The 17817-nt window shown below is 36.4% G+C and overlaps 1 long non-coding RNA gene across 1 annotated transcript; it reads left to right on the forward strand.

Annotated features, from left to right (window-relative positions):
* Positions 1-1637: 1637 nt before the first annotated feature.
* On the forward strand, positions 1638-13310 carry LOC139124501 (uncharacterized). Its single transcript, XR_011549932.1, has 2 exons — positions 1638-2063; positions 11134-13310. It is a non-coding gene; the product is annotated as an uncharacterized lncRNA (long non-coding RNA).
* Positions 13311-17817: the final 4507 nt, after the last annotated feature.

Here is a 17817-nt window from a genome sequence, read left to right on the forward strand (position 1 = left end):
TGGATCCTAAAAAGTTTGTCATGCTGAAATTTCAAGTATTCTTTTTGTCAACACAGCTTGTATGTGTGTAGTGATCATTGTTTATTGTTTACAAATGAATTCTAGTCCAGGCTTGAATGCAATTTTCAACAATACCGTAATTTCGTAGATTATACTCATTTAGGTTGTGTTGATATGCTAAATACTTGGCTTTAAATTACGAATTAGGGATTCAATGCATAAAGTGTAGGAAAACCACAAAACAAAAGTTCTGAAAAAATAGCCAAAAGATACAGCTTATGGAGCTCTAAATAAAGTTTATATCAACTCTTAAACATACTGTTAACTTGTATGTATTTGGAAATTAATGTTCTGGAAAATCAGATATGTCCGACCTAAAATATTGCTGTTCAAAACGATCATAGCTGGCCCTAAATGGATGCTTGCCTTGTAGTGTTCAACCTTTGTATGGGTGGTAGACGTTGCAGACGCTTCAATTTGAGGACATGCCCCATCATCTTTGTCTAAAACAGGGATGCATCAACTACTGGCATTAAAAATCCAAGTCGCAACTAGCCTATCGCCATTATGCACAGTCTATTTTGTCTTGTTTACATTCATTAGCCATGTCACATGCACACAGCTCTACCCTACATCAGTCCTTTCTACCCAGCTTCTTATGCACCACCTTATACACTCTCACAAACTTATTTCAACTTGTAAGTTCACCCTTTTCCTGCCAGACAGTATTAAGACTATAACTTCCCAATCAGCCAAGTCAGTAAAACGCGGTATTGAGCCCAAACATGGCGTTTTTTCACCTGCTTGGCTCGGCCTGTTATAGCATCTTTAGTCAAAAAAAATCAAGCTTACAATATTTATGTTTTCTACAGCCTTCAAATGTATAATATTATGTTAAAATACACCATATGGAATATGTTGTGTTTCATTTATTTTAACCATCTTGACCTGATGGTGAAATATGGACTTGGCAGGAAAGGGTTAGCGCATAAAATAATGCTTAAAGATACTGCTAGTGGGGCTTTAAAAGGCCGTGAGCTGCAACACTGTGAAATTTGTCCAACCTCAAAGTACCTTCAATTTCTTCAGATATTCATTGCAATCTACAAATTGAACGATATAGTCATTAACTGTGCCTCAACAGCATTTGCTTGTGGCAGAATAGACAAGAAATTGAGCACATCTTTGTTAATTTTAAATTTCCCGCAATTTTCAAAATCTTGCCATAATAAGTGAAAACAAGAATTTTTCCTCTAAGTGGAGTGAATCCCTTTCCCTTCCTTTCAGTGGGTTGCACCATGTTGTATTTGTAAAGATTTAAATGTGTACATCCACCATTTACGCTGTTTATCATGTAGTTGCATGTAGGCGGCCATATTTGGGTGCGGCACCCATTTATTATTTGTCTTACAAGAATCTCCTCATGCAGTCCAACTCTGTGGATAATTACACTAGAGTAAACATCTCTGAGTTATGTAGAAATTTGCTATGAACTGATTTTAATCTAAATATAAAAATCAAAAATAATGTCAAAAGTTGCAACTCATCTGCCTTAAAGTAAATATGAGAATAATTCTGATCTTACCTAAACATGGTATGTCATTTTATTTTGCATCACTTCATTAATGATTATCCAACTTTCTAAATTAATGCAATTTCTGTATCAAATGAAATGTGGTCTTATTTTCAACATGAACATTTTGTATTATTGTATAACCATGGATGTAAAAAGAGTCAATCTTTCATCCATGCTTAGTGCAGTGGGAATCCGATGATGTCAAGCCTTTGTAGGCCATGGGAATGCTATTGTCTGATTCAAATGTGAATACCAATTGATAGCCAGATGAATATGATTATTCACATGAAATATGATGATTCATCATCTGTGTTTCAGATATTTTGATTTTTCACAGTAAGAGTTTTAACTCTTTTATTTATATCCTTGCAAGTTGCAGGCCCCTTGGAGAGGTTTATTAGGCACTGAAAAAGTAGGGAAAGGGTAGTGTCCCAAGGAAAGACAGAGTTACACAAAAAGGCATGCCAACAACAGGAGAATAAGAGAGGTATGTACTACAAAGTCTGCACTGATAATTTTTTAGTCTAAACCAGTGAACTTTGAAGGACAAGGTAACCAAAGCACCAGTGTTGGTGAATTATAGTACATGGTAGAACCATCATGACACAAGTAAAATCAATTTTACTTAGTTGAGCTTTGATATTTGGTTATACATTTGCAGAGCACCTAACAGCTTTAAGCGACAAAATCTGCCTTTTTAGCTCCGCTGTCAGAGACGCGGAGCTTATCCGATAGACTGATTGTTCGTCGTCGTCCGTCCGTCAACAATGGTCTTCTTCTCTGAAACCGCAAGTCAGATTTCTTTGAAATTTGGTATGGAGGTTCATAGGAGTGACCTCACTCAAGATTGTTCAAATTGTGGTGAAATTTGCACAATTGTATTTTTGGGGCAATTTTTCCTGTTTTTGGTCAAGAAATCTTCTTCTCTGAAACTTCACGTCAGATTAATTTGAAACTTGGTATAGAGGTTCCTGGAGGTAACCCCAGTCAAGGTTGTTCAAATTGTGGTGAAATTTGCATAATTGTATTTTTTGGGCAATTTTTCCTGTTTTTGGTAAAAAAGTCATCTTCTCTGAAACCGATCGTCCGATTGCTTTTAAATTTGATGTGCAGTTTACTTAGGGTAACTATAGTCAGATTTGTTCAAATCATGGTGAAATTTGCATATTTGTATTTTCAAGGCATTTTTGTCGTTTTTGGTTAAAAAAATCTGTAAAAATCTTCTTCTTCAAAACTACCAGTCAGATAGCTTTGATATTTGGTACATAGGTCCCTAGGGATGATCTATTTCAGATTTGTTCAAATTGTGCAGAAATATGCAAATTTGCATTTTTAAGGCAATTTTTGCCATTTTTGGTCAAAAAATGTATTTCTCAAAAAGTACTGGTCTGATAGCTTTGAAATTTGGTATACAGGTTTGTATAGATGAACTAAGTAATATATATTGAATTTCTGATGAAATGTGTAATTTTGTGTTTTTGGGGCAATTTTTGCCATTTTTGGTCAAAAAATGTGTATTTCCAAAACTACTCATCTGATAGCTTTGCAATTTGGTATACAGGTTCCTACCGATGAACTTAATGATATTTATTGAAATTATGATGAAATCTGCAATTTTGTTATTTATGGGTAATTTTTGCCATTTTTGGTCGAAAAATGTGTTTCTCAAAAAGTACTGGTCTGATAGCTTTGAAATTCGATATGCAGGTTCGTACAGATTAACTAAATTTGATATTTTGACATTATGGTAAAATCTGCAATTTTGTATATTTTGGGGCAATTTTTGCCATTTCTGTTAAAAAAATTTGTTTCTCAAAAACTGCAAGTGGATAGCTTTGATATTGGTATACAGGTTCCAAGGGATTATTGTAGTATGTGATATACTGAAATTATGGTGAAATCTGCAATTTTTACCTTCTCGTGTCTATTTATAGACAGAGAAGGTATTAGAGTTGAAAACCAATATGTTGCTGTCAAGAACTTCCGTCTGTCAAGACTTCCGTCTGTCAAGATCCGTTGACGTCATGCCATTGTGATGGGTCATATCATAAACTGGTGGGGGTTTTCATGGCTCAGGTTGAGGTGTGGGAGAACGATTTTGAGCTATGACAAAAATCAAAAGGGACTTAGCGGCATAGCCACAGTGTTAAGCCTTTCTCCAAGGTTTCTTAGTTGACTACAATCTATTACAGACTACTGAGCTGACGTTAGGGGTACTCACTTTGTGTTTGCTCACTCTGTGAGCGCTAGTGTTTGGTACTGAGTTGCGTGGATATCCCCTCATGGCCTCACGTGATCTGGGCCTGTTGCATAATCTGCAGAGATGATCATATGCCTCCGAGTCTGAAAACTGTCATTGTGTAAGCCTGTCGGCATTTTCCTTGCATTTTTTCTCATTTAATTTTGCAAAATATCGGCGAGTACCTCAATATTTCAAGATAACCCTTTTTTTCCCAATCGTTTCCTGGAGTTTCAGAGTCATATGAACGAAAATGAGTGAAAGTTTTAGACAGGAAAATCGGACGTCGGCCATGTTCAATGTTTACAGTACAATCAGAAGCTTACGTGGAGGAATTAACCAACAAACACAGGAGTGTTCATGATGCCCGCCCTCTAGAGGCAGACCCTCCTATATGAAGTACCACATTTGATGCTTGTGGAAAGCTTGACCACACAATGGAGCATTTAAACTTTTAGAAAATGACAAACTGAATAAGAAGGTATTCAGAAAATGTCAAATACTGAGGAAAAATGCGCAAATATTCAAAATAAACAGGTTAACTGATTGGTCAGCTATAAAAAACAATGAAATGTTTATGATCAAAAGTTTTTGAGATGCGCACATTTTAACAAATACAGAAATTATTAACATTATAAATATAAGACCAAACTATTTTTTCAGGATGGGACAGGTTGGAAATGAGGGTGAGAGACAAAGGCACTCCTATTGCTGCATGTGGATGCAGCCACACCATTTCATTTACAGCATACTTATTCACTGTGTTGTGTTCAAGTTCCTTATTGTACAGACTGTCATACAAGGATAACATAAGCAAATCAAATCAAATTAGAAAAGGATCAATGCTGTTTTGTGGATTTTGCTGAACATGGCTGATATTTCGCCCTATATATTTGGTATCCAGCAAAGGCATATTTTGATGTAAAGTCAAAATTAACACTACATTGCTGACAATATATTTTACCGTTTCTGCATGAATTTTTCTTTTTAAATTATAGTATATTAGTACTTCAAACAGATTAACAGTTATCGTGATGTCAACCCATAATTTTACATCACAAAGACTGTAATTCTGCCAATTTTTTTGGTTTTTCAGTCATTTTATAAATTTTGCACTGCACAAGATGATTGAACAAATTGCAATGTTTGAATTTGTAAACTCAAAGAATAAAATCCTTTGGTCACAAATTAAATTATTTTTTGAAAAGAAATATACTCTTAAACACTTTTAGCATATATTCTTTACACGGTCATGTATTTCAAGGAAAATATGCCTATTAAAAACAGTAATTTCTTCACTTTCAATTTTTTTTCAATACTATGACAATTAAATTGAATTATCAGCCATGAGGTTATACAAACACAAGACCAGATAAGCGTTTTTCATCATTTCCACAGGACTCTTTGGAAAATCCATTAAAACAGTTAAAAGTGACTGGTAATGATCACTTGGTATACATTTAATTTACAGATGCCAGGTTGTGTATTTCACATGCACTCAGGTCAGTAAGGAAGTGCGTCATTACTATTTTGGACTGTTAATTCTTATTTCTGAATTGTTTAACTTTTTTCCACATTGAACTATCTTTAGGCAGTTTATACTGTAGCTTAGAATTTTTTAGTCCCCACGGACACCGTCCGGGGGGACTTATGGGTTTGGTCATGTCCGTGCGTGCGTCCGTGCGTCCGTGCGTGCGTGCGTGTGTGTGTGCGTGCGTCCGTCCGTTCACACAGATATCTCAGAGATGCAAGAAGCGATTTCATTCAAACTTGGTACAAGGATTACTTCATATGTCATACAGATGTACATCGATTTGTTTTGATACGATCCAATATGGCCGCCAGGCGGCCATTTTATTACGATTTTTTCATGTACAGAGCCATAACTCAGACATGTTTCAACCAATTTTATTCAAAGTTGGTACAAGGACATCGACCAGTGTCATAGATATGCATGTCAATTTTTTTTGTGATACGATCCAATATGGCCGCCAGGCGGCCATTTTATTACAATTTTTTCATGTATAGAGCCATAACTCAGACATGTTTCAACCAATTTTATTCAAAGTTGGAAAAGGAGATTGACTAATGTCATAGATATGCACGTCAATTTGTTTTGTGATATGATCCAATATGGCCGCCAGGCGGCCATTTTATTACGATTTTTTCATGTACAGAGCCATAACTCAGACATGTTTCAACCGATTTTATTCAAACTTGGTACAAGGACATTGACCAATGTCATAGATATGCACGTCAATTTGTTTTGTGATACGATCCAATATGGCCGCCAGGCGGCCATTTTATTACGATTTTTTCATGTACAGAGCCATAACTCAGACATGTTTCAGCCGATTTTATTCAACGTTGGTACAAGGACATTGACCAATGTCATAGATATGCACGTCAATTTGTTATACATATAAACGTCAATTTGTTATGTGATACGATCCAATATGGCCGCTAGGCAGCCATTTTATTACAATGTTTTCATGTACAGAGCCATAACTCAGATATGTTTCGACTGATTTTATTCAAAGTTGGTACAAGGTGATTGACTAATGTCATACATATGCATGTCAATTTGTTATGTGATACGATCCAATATGGCTGCCTTGCGGCCATTTTGTTACGACTTTTTCATGTACAGAGCCATAATACTCTCAGGCATATCTCAACCGATTTTATTCAAAGTTGGTACAAGACATTAACCTATGTCATACATATGTATGTCAATTTGTTTCATGATATGATCCAATATGGCTGCATGGCAGCCATTTTGTTACAATTTTTTCGTGTCCTTAGCCAAAACTTGGGCATGTCTCAACTTATTTTATTCACCAATTTTAATCATTGTACAAGGACAGTGACCTATGTCATACATATGCACATTGATTTGTTTTGTGGCCATTTTTTTCCGATTTTTTCATGTCTGGAACCATAACTTAGACATGTATCAAGCGAATTTATTCAAAGTTGGTACAAGGACATTGACTCATTTATGTATGTCTATTGGTTTCACGAGATGGTCCAATATGGCCACATGGTAGCAATTTTGTTATGGTTGTTTCATGTCGAGAGCCATAACTCTTGCAAGTCTCAACTGATCTTATTCAAAGTTGGTACATGTACATTGACTTACGTCATACATATACGTGTTGAGTTTTGAAACAGTAAGATCAAATATTGCTGCATGGCGGTGATTTTGTTACAATTTTCAAATGTACAGAGCCATAATCAGACATATTTCCACCAGTATCATTCAAAGTTGGTACAAGGATATTGACCTACGAGTATTTCATACATATGCTCGTCAATTTGTTTCACGTCATGTAGCAGTAACATGTCAATTATTGAAGTTTTGTAAGTAGGCTGATATGTCAAGAAATATGTACTGCATCAATTCATGAAACTTTATACAGATGATAACTGATGTTAAGCTCACATTGCTTTAACATTGAAAAAGACATTTATCAGTGTCATTTTAAATAATTTGTAATTGCATAAGTAATGAACTTTCCTAATTAGGGTGATATAGCCATAAATTAATACAACATCAAATGTGATGAAACTTGATACAGATGTTGATCTCATAGTGTTGTAAATACTGCATCAAACTTTATGAAATATGGTACCAGTGATAATCTGTCAAGTGTTAGAATTGTGTGCACAAATGTTTTGCACATCCTGTTGATTAATTCCTTGTTGACTCATTTTCTGAACTTTAGGATGGTGGCCTACATTGGTTTATGTTTTCATCACCATGGAACTCATTCTTGGCCATTGAGCGTCATCTGTATCAAAGTATTTTTATCACAGACCTAATTAATGAAGAGGACTCTATCCTCTCTGAGGACATGTAATCAAAGTACCCATTAACAAGTGGGGACTGTGTCATCAACGATGACTTGTTTGATTGATGTATTTAATCATCTTTTGGGTTCTTGGGTCCATATCCCACCTCATGCCCCTACATCATCAACTATTTACCAACAACTCCATGCCAACAACCAATTACCTGACCTGGCCACACATTAGAGAAGGTACAGCGTCATTGACGGTATTTTTATTTTGGGGGACAATTATTGCCATTTTTGGTCAGAAAATTTTATTCTCTAAAAACTACTCGTCAGATAGCTTTAGTGGACGTGTTCTTTGGAATGATCCGATGTAAAAATTCAAATTATGATGAAATCTTCAATTGCATATTTTTGCAGATATTTTAGCATCTTTTTTCTGGCCATTGAAATGAGCTATCAAAGATTTCCACCTTCTTCACCAACATGTGTCAAAAATAGTTATTCTCTACATAAACACAGCGGAGCTATATCGGCTGCTAGGTCGCTTGTTAACCTTCCCTTGAAGATACAGATGTAATCGATTGTTATGCAGCTTATTCAATGTCAAATTTTGAGATCACAATGAATGTATAAACCCTGCAAATTATTTTAGAGAAACATACAGATAAAGTATCGCCCAAAGCTTCGCTTTTTTAGCCTCATTATCGTTTCCGTATCGTTTCCGCATCGCCCAACCCCAAATCCAACATCACTCACTCGGTTGTTTGGTATTGTTTCCGTATCGTTTCACTAGCGCATCGCCTCATTCACGGAACTCAAAGACATCAGATATGAGATATCGGGCATGAAAAGTCGATGTAATTTCGTCAAAAGTCATCGAAAATTGAGAATATAGACAAGATTTCATCTAGTTGAAGGTAAATGATCGGTTTAATAATCATGAATTCGAACGTCTTGGACGATGTGGGTACGTGATTTAGAGTGATTGGCGCGGCGTGACATATGTAGGCCTACTCAGATTTATACCGTATGCGCACGGTGCGATAGTTTGCCTAAAATTATTTTATTTTTGATGGATAATTGGTTGCGGAGTGTAACTCTATAGTATGAATTGCGTAGCAATTATTGAAACACTTGGAAGTTCCCGCTATCAGATTGTTATCAATGTGTTGTGACTAAAGGTCACGGACTTCCTCTACATCATAATTTATTCACGTCAATCGGGTTTAAAGGTCACTGTGTAAAGCGTTAGGTGAATTCAAGGTGGCATCACTATATGTGTTAACCTAGTATATGATACACTGCAGTTATTATTTTAGCAATTCTCCTTACTTTGTATGGCCAGTTTTTCTTGTGCGCTTTCAAGGACGTACATGTATTTAAGCTTAAAAATACTAATTTCAGTCATTTAAAATGGTCATCCGCACACAGTACCACACATTTCTGGGTTTCTAGTCAGTGGAAAAGTTGTCCCACGTCATTTTTTGACACTTGTCTCATCGGGCAACCGGTACTGGTGTTTCAGTTGCAGTTGCCCAAACGCGACTTTCACTTGCAACCGTTAATGTCTGTCCCTGGTAGAGTGCTATCTTGTTACAAAAATGTTCGCAAATAAATGGTATACAAACTTCATATCAAATAAAAGCAATTCGTAAAAGAAACGCATTATAATCACAATATGTTTCAACTTTGTTCCCATTTTTGTGTGTTGAAGCAACATTTCATGAATGGATAATGTCGGACATATGGGGTCGGACACATGTATTTGATCTTTCATTTTGTATACCTTTACTCTCAAAAACATCGGCAATGCCAGGCGGCGAAATTTCCGAAGGCGGCACTTTGCTGTTGCATTTTTGAGTGAATAATATGCCGTGGCCAATTGGGACCATGAAATTGACTTGATACGATGCAGCGGCGATGTTTAGGCTGATACGATGCGGAAGCAATGCAAGGCTGATACAGAGGCGGTAATGAAACGATATAGAAAATAAACAAACTGATGCGACAGCAATGTCGGAAATGATACAGAGGTGATCTGAGGCGAAGTTTTATGCCATACTTTATCTGTATTGTTGAAACAACTTAAGGGGCTCTTAGATTGAGTTCAAAACACAAATGTACATAGCATAACATACAATAATAGCATAGTCAAACTCAGGATGAGCTTTTAACACTTTTAACAGCTTTTAACTGGCCAAAATATTGTTGAAGGAATCCATGAAGTGTATTTTATGAACCTTGCCTGGGAACACACTTTGAAACAATATCACAAGACAAACTCATGTCCAAGAGTTGCAAATTTAATATTGAAAGATGAAACAAGCTTACAATGTATGCTCTGATAACATGTTCCAGATTACACGATGTGCTAAAAACCATAGTTTTATCTTTTATTAACATTATACGAAACTGTTTTTGGAACAACCAACTGTGTGCAAGAAAACTCTTGCCTTATTTCACAAAATGTAACTTAATATACATTTTTTCATAAAAACATTTTGCATAGTCAAACAGCTTCAGTGTTGCACCCGCTGGGAACAAGGATATAGTTTTGAACTAGTATTTACTTAGTGGCTGAACTGACAGTTATTGAACAGTATTCAACAACAGTCAGTCCATGCTTCAAGTATCTCTATTATACTTCAAACTTTTCTGTATGGCTGTCTATATAATTTCTTGAAAATTATATGAAATGTATATAACACGATTGGAACTAATTTGGGATAATTGGATTTTCATATTTTTCAAATTTCTCAAAGATGTTAGGTGCCGTATAGTTGAATGTTGCAATATTACAAAATACTGATAAAAACAAGTGCGTAACGTAAAAAGAAAAGTAGATGAGGTTACATTTGTAGATGAAATCGACATTACTTCATCCAATTATCCCAAATTAGTTCCCATCGTGTTATATGCACTCCAAATAATGCATGATATTGAAAAATCATTTGAAATGGTAATTGACAATGAGTCTCCTTCAAAGCATTTTTTCAAAATTTTTATTTTTAGTAGTCTACAGTTTTCTCTACACATGTGAGCTATGCCTGGCTTGACTAGGGAATCTCTGTTGGTACAAATCAGAATGAATCATGGGATATTTGTAGTATGGGTTGGGTCTTTGCATAGTTAGCACTATTAGATATACAGAGTCAACAATTTTGTCACAATAATTGTACAAATGTACTAATGGGTTCAAATAAAATTTAACAAAGCAAAACTTACTTTAGTTGAGGGTTATGTAAATTGACAGTTCCATTCTGATGTGCTCAAAGGTCTTTGGACAAGGGTGCCAATGTTAAAATGATACATGAATTTCCTTATGTTCCTAAGCATAGGTGGAATGGAAGGCAACATAATATGTTCAAATCAGTAATAAGTCATGATACCAGAGTTGTTCTTAAAATATCAAATGTACCATATTGTTAGTTATGACAGTGACTTTATGTATTATGCCATCATTTATCTCACTCTTTGCATGATTTTAAATAACCATCATTTATCATTTCTACCTACAGATTTTAAAGAGGAGAAGTGCAGTGATCAATGCAGATGAGAAGGGTTTCTGGAATGATGTAACAGCAGACCTGATGTCTGATGAGGAGGTCCCACCAGATGGAAGGATAATTGCCTCCAGGCCTTCTTGGCGATCTGACAAACTAAACGATTTGATAGGATAGACACACTCAATCAGCGAATGCTTAATGACTCTAATTCAAGACACTACATACTGCAGAGGAAGTATGGCAGAGCCAGTGAGAGACCACCTGATAACAACAGTTCAGTGACAATTGTGTGAGACAGAACAGTGATGCATAGCTTTTCTGAGTAATTATCCATCATCCCTCTGTTGGTCAACAACTGATTTGTTCTCAATTTTAATTGCTTTACTTGAAAAGTAGTACACAGAGCTGGTGTTGTAAGTTCAGTGAAATATAAAGTCATTAGCTGGCACAGGTCAGTTGACACCAAGAAAAGTTTAGTATAACCAAGGCATAACTTACAAATACTTCACAAGTACATCTTTGAAGTACTGCTGAAATTTGTCACTTTGACGTATCTGGATTTGTGTCCTCAAGAATTTATCAAGGTGCAGTTACAGTGTTCAAACATGCGAAACAAATGTGAGCCACACCGTGTTACTGATGGTATTTTTCTATTTCTTGTCCAAAAATTTCTCTGAAATTGCTTGTCAGATTGCTTTGAAATTTTAAATGCAGGTCTCTTAGGATAATATAATTGAAGCAGTAATCAGTTTGTCCTGAGATATGCAATATTGTGTTTTTCAGAGCAATTTTTCCTAGTTTTTGAGATTTTGATTAACTGAACAAAAGCTACGATTTAACAGTGCACATACATGTATGTGATAAGTAAGAGTTAATTAAACATACACTACAAAAAAATTCACCCCAGTGACAGTTCCTGCACAGGCCCTGATACAAACTGTGATACAGGTCTGTGTCAGCAAACACAGAAGGAGTTCTATCAGGGGCTGATGCACATGTCTGTATCAAGTACTGTAAACACATGGCTGTATTTCTACCAATTACAGCACCTGTACACAGTGCTGTGAACACTGATCTCTAACAGGGTCTGAAATTTTTCAGTGTTCAAACAATAACATTTCTTTCTGCTTCTATCATCAAAATTTGCCAATTTTTACAACAAATTTACACCCTGAAATCCATACAGATTTTCAGGCCCTGCAGCTGACACACCACTGTACGCACACCGGTGGTTCAGTGCTGCAATTATAGGTCTTGATACAGTCAGAATTTACAGCATTGTATACAATCCTGTACCACCATGAATCAGAATTTACACAACCCTAAAATCTGACAGGTTTTTACTGGTCTTGCAAAAAGGTTATTTATCTGGGCCTGTTACAGGTAATGATTATCCTCTGTTACAGGCATGTGTCTGCCTTTTCTTGCTGTGTAGATAGCTTGAGTGCTTCATATTCAATCAAGAAACTCTTGAAATGATTTTTTATTCCTATATTTAAAGGTACACGTAGTTGATCTTGTAATTTGGTGAATTACACAGTCATTAGCTGACACATCTCATTGACACAAATTAAAATGTACAAAACTTAGGAATACTACACATGTATATCTTTAAACGTATGCCAAAATTTACAGCATACTGTAAAGAGCATTAATTTTCACCAGGATTTAATTTCACTATTTTGCTGTTTGGGACACATGATTCACTGGGTTTTATTTTCACAGATCAGGCCGTGAAACAATGAATTCTATTATAATTTAAAATTGTCATAGGGGTTTAATTAAGCAGATTTTTAGTTGCTTGTTGTATTTTGGGTTATTTTCCTGTTTTTGTTTAAAATAACTTCTCTGAAACAGGTCAACAGATTGCTTCAAAATTTTGTATACAGGTCAATAAGGATGATAATGGTAAGATATCAAATTGTTCTGATGAACCATATTTCTCCCTGTTAGGCTCAGGCATATTTAAAAGTGACTGCATTAATTGATATTAGAGTTATCAAGGCTATGGAAATTCTTTTTTTACAGTATTGAAGATAACTTTGAATGTGTCTCAGGAAAATTGTTCTGAATGTTTTTTGTCTGTATTTTTTAATCAGTGTAGTTTACATAATGCTTTATATTGCCTTTTATTTATTTTACTAACATTTACACATTCCTTTGGAATAAAGAAGAATCATTTACAGTGATCTTGGATTTGTGTATCTAAATTGCAGTATAGTTTTCAGATGCAATCTGTTCTCTATTTTGCTGTAGAAAGCATCATTACATTGGTGTCTTCACTTGTAAAAAGAGTACTCATTGCGTATACACACACACACACACACACACACACACACACACACATATATATATATATATATATATATATATATATATATATATATATAGTGTATGTGATGCCTGTATGAGTAGAAATACATGAGTCAAAAGCTACAAAGCATTACTGTTATTTGAGGACCCACCCCCACACCCCAGTTCCCCCGAAGCCAGTGTTGGATAATTATGTAAAAATTGGTGAATAATAAGTATGGATATATGCGGCAACTGACCCTCCCATTATTATGTAATCAATCAATCAAGCCAAAAGTACTGATCCCTTGATTCTTTATAAATTAGAGAATCCAGTAGTATCCTGAAATACATATATAATGGATAACACGTGAATCCAGCAGAATCCTGCAATGGATTAAGCAATGGATTCTGTTCAGTATCCGACAGAAACCATTGACCACCAGAATCCACTGGCATACATAATGTATATTGTAGTATTCTGGTGGATTCTTGAAGTATCCAGAACAATATACAGAAGAATCCTCAATGGATTTTTCACTTTTGGCACAGTGTACCGGCTAGATAAGTAGTTGACACCAGTTAGTGTTTGACAAGCCTGCAGCTACTGTTCCCAGGCCCTGGGACGGCTAACCAACCAGATCAACACAAACCAAACCCATGGTAAAATAGTAAAGTAAACAAAATTGTGTCACAGATCATGAGTTTGGTTCTATTACCCTCTCACCGTCCCCTCTAAAGATGCCCAAATTAACGCAATTCAACTATAGACAGTAGAGGAGCCCACTCTACTGTTTATGATAACAAGAACATCTATCATGTGATAAAGATTTCAGGAGCCATCGACGTCGTGACCATTTCATAGTTAGTTTCGTTTGTCGGACCACGTGGGCGTTAAAAACCCAGCGTACTCAGTTTGTACTGACCCAATATTACTGTTGAACGCTACATATGATTGTATCACAAAATACGATTGAAATTCAAAATCGTCGAAGTAAATAAGAAAATAACGCCACCGATATAAAATAGAGAGGTCAATCACGAAATTTTACAAGAGACATCTTTAATATGTACATGGCGGTAGAAGAGACTGCTTCAAAGGATGGTCACCCATTAATTAGAGTATTATTTTGAGGTCCCGACATCGACTAATTCTCATCAGGTATTTCTATGTCGTAAATCACAAATTAAAACATATTGAATATGGGAATCATGTAAAAAATCAACAAGGTCGCAGTTACAAGCTACCTGTGAAAGGTCGCAATCGACTACTATCGATGGACGAAGCGTGTCGCCCTGAACAGAAATAATTATATTACTTTTGTGAAAGGCATGTAAAAAATTAAGAGAAAATGGCTTCAGGTCATAAGGACCTGCACCAAGCCAAAGCTTCAGGTCCTTACAGAAAACTGCCGGTCCTCAATAAATGCCGTTGTTAACGACCATTAAAGTCAACTTCTCCACCGATACTATGCTTTTGAATGTTGTAATATTAATTTTTCATATCCTTTTATCAATAGAGTCAGTAAGTATTCACTCCAAAGGACTATTTTTCACATAGATTGCAGAATAGTGTAAATGAATGATCATGAAATATTCATCTACATGATCAGGAATCTGAAAAAGATCACAGCCCTCATCTTCCTCAAGGTCATGCGCACACATTTATCAATGTTTTCCCATCACCGGGGGGGGGGGGAGACAACGGGACTAACAGGAGAATTTGACATTTTTCCTAGCCATGTCAAATCCCCTACTCTCGGACTATAAAGTGATGTCAAACACCCAGGGGCCGGGGAATACAGGCTCATGCACTAGCTACATGTGCTGATGATAGCGAGAAATTTTTTCTATTGTAACTTTCTATGGGGAATGGTGTTCTCTACATTGCTGTGTACAATAGCGCTGTTCACGGTTACACGTTTGTTCCTAAATACAGCTGTACGCGCGCGACATCGGACACACAGCTTGAAATGCGGACAAATTTTATCAATGTTGCACACACTGGCCGTTTTTGCAGGTTGTACTCTGAGTCCTGAATATGCCTTTTATTATTCATTGTTACACTAGCAGTCGCCTACTAAGATTTGTTTTCGTCGATTTTGCATGCGCAATTTCAATTTCTAAAAATGCGGACAAATGTTAATTTTTGCATATTAATAAGAACAGTGACGTAAAGTTATTAAAATGACTCTGAAAGTTTGACAGACCTCGATACTGCTGAAAACCATCGACACAATCAGTTAATGATACCGTAAAATCTTAAAAGACGTAATTTTTTGCGACATTTAGGCCTACAGTCCATGATGACGCTGAGTTTTGCCTGCCTGTCGTAAAACGGTATACATCGAAACAATTTGAAGCCCTACTCTCGGCCTCTGAGAATATACACGACAGACAGTGCAACTCGACAAAACTGTTAATGATAAGGTCGCTCTGTTTTATAAAATGCACACTTGTTATCACGATATGTCGTGGTAAGAGTACGGCCTTGTGAACTTTGGTAAAGACCAAAGTAAAGACCAACAAGCGAGCAAGATGTTCTAGCGGTCCACAAACAAACGCAGCGAAACTTGAACTTGACTGTCGACTGCAGGTAGTGCAATTGGGCTGTCGTGTAACATCTAGTCCTTGTTCAAAACTTGAGGTAAAAAATACCTCCATGTTCAAAACCAAATATGTTTACTCAACAGCACTGTTATCGTAGTAGGTTTTTGTCTTAAACTCTTCTGTGAACCGTTTATGTTTTTAACGCTTCAATGAAAAATCAAAGCAAAGAAAAAGGAGTCAGTTTGATAAAATGAAGGGCTGTATTATGTACATTTGTGTACATGTAAATTCCGAACACTTTAAGTGTGGAACTACTGAAGTAATACTGGGTGTTGTTATCATATGACACAGATATGTTAACATTACCAGGGTTACTCTCTAGACGAGTATTATTATAATATTGTGTCATATTGTTGCACCAAAATCAATCCATTCCATCATTGCTAGAATCTGCATGCACGGACGTAATTCTGAATGTAATCAGGTGCACCGTGCTATGCACGTCGATCGGAGGGGTTCACTGCATAAACACTTTTTGTAAATGTAAAAAGTCGCAAGACAAAAAATTACTATGTTGCGACATTGTCAACTCCCACCACCCCCGGTCTGGTGTACCATAGAGATCAAATTCCCCACTACCAGGACACGAAGTGCGATCAACATCCCCTGTTGCCCCGCACTCCCACGGTGGAAAACATTGATAGGTGCATGACATTCAAGTCTGAATCGCATGATTCAGAGTCAGTCATCATCTGCATCTGTGACAGGTCTTGACGGAGAAATTTTCATCATTTATTCCAAATTTCAGTCGGTCATAAGGACCGACATGTTGCCAAAAACCTTCGGCCCGACGAGAAATCTGTCGGTCTCGGACCGTCGGACCGACGTTAATTTCGCACACTGCTTATAACTGAATGTGTCATTCTAAAATCGTGAGGTTCGAGTCTTGTACAAGTAAAGAAATACGTGAACTTCAGTCAAACAGTTGAATATCGCGTTTTCTGATATGTTAATCGAGCATTCGTCGTTCTTCGGTGGCGACTGGCCGTTGAACTACTATAACGATGATAGACAACCCAGCAGCACGCTGTTTGTCCGCGTGATTGAGTTTATAAACAGGAAAAAGCAGTTGGTGATTCGAAAAAAGCACTTTCGTGGTTGTTTAAGTTTTTTCAATTCATGGAAATTATTCTATTATTTTCTATTTTGGTTTCTTTAAATTTATTGCATAAGTGTATAATTACCTTATTCATATCGTTTTCAAGCTATACTGACATGAATTTGTGCTGTGAAATATCGCATACTTTTCAATCGAGATTTACTTCGACCCTGGACTTCGACTCATTTCATAAGCAGTCCACCAATGACAAATTATGTCTGCTCTATATAACTGTTCGTGATAGAGGGACCGTGGTCTGCTCTATAAGAGCGCCGGTACAGATTGAAAAACAAATGCTAGGTCAACATTGTGTTTACATTGTAAATCACAGCATCATTCTAATGTAATATAGACTTTACGTGCGTTACCCGTATCACGTTCCCTCTTTACCCGCATAGAATTTACATAACAATAAGCTTTTCCAAACCGGGCAGAGCAGACACCGGTGCGATGTTTTGTCGCTCTGAAAGTTCGAACTATTAGCATATTTCTAATTTCTACTGAGAGGCATGTTGCTCGCCCAACTGTCGAAACAAAAAGACGTCGCAACCATTCTCACAAAAAGACAGAAAGCTTTTGGTGACGTACAGGAACATAATCTTCATTGCATGCTTTAAACCGTAAAGTATAAAGCAGGAGCAGTTTTGATTGCCAGACTTCACCGGGCATTTGCAGACATAAAAAGCATCTGACAT

The sequence above is a fragment of the Ptychodera flava genome (genome assembly GCF_041260155.1).
Source record: "Ptychodera flava strain L36383 chromosome 23 unlocalized genomic scaffold, AS_Pfla_20210202 Scaffold_24__1_contigs__length_23054250_pilon, whole genome shotgun sequence".
Taxonomy (NCBI): Eukaryota; Metazoa; Hemichordata; class Enteropneusta; family Ptychoderidae; genus Ptychodera; species Ptychodera flava.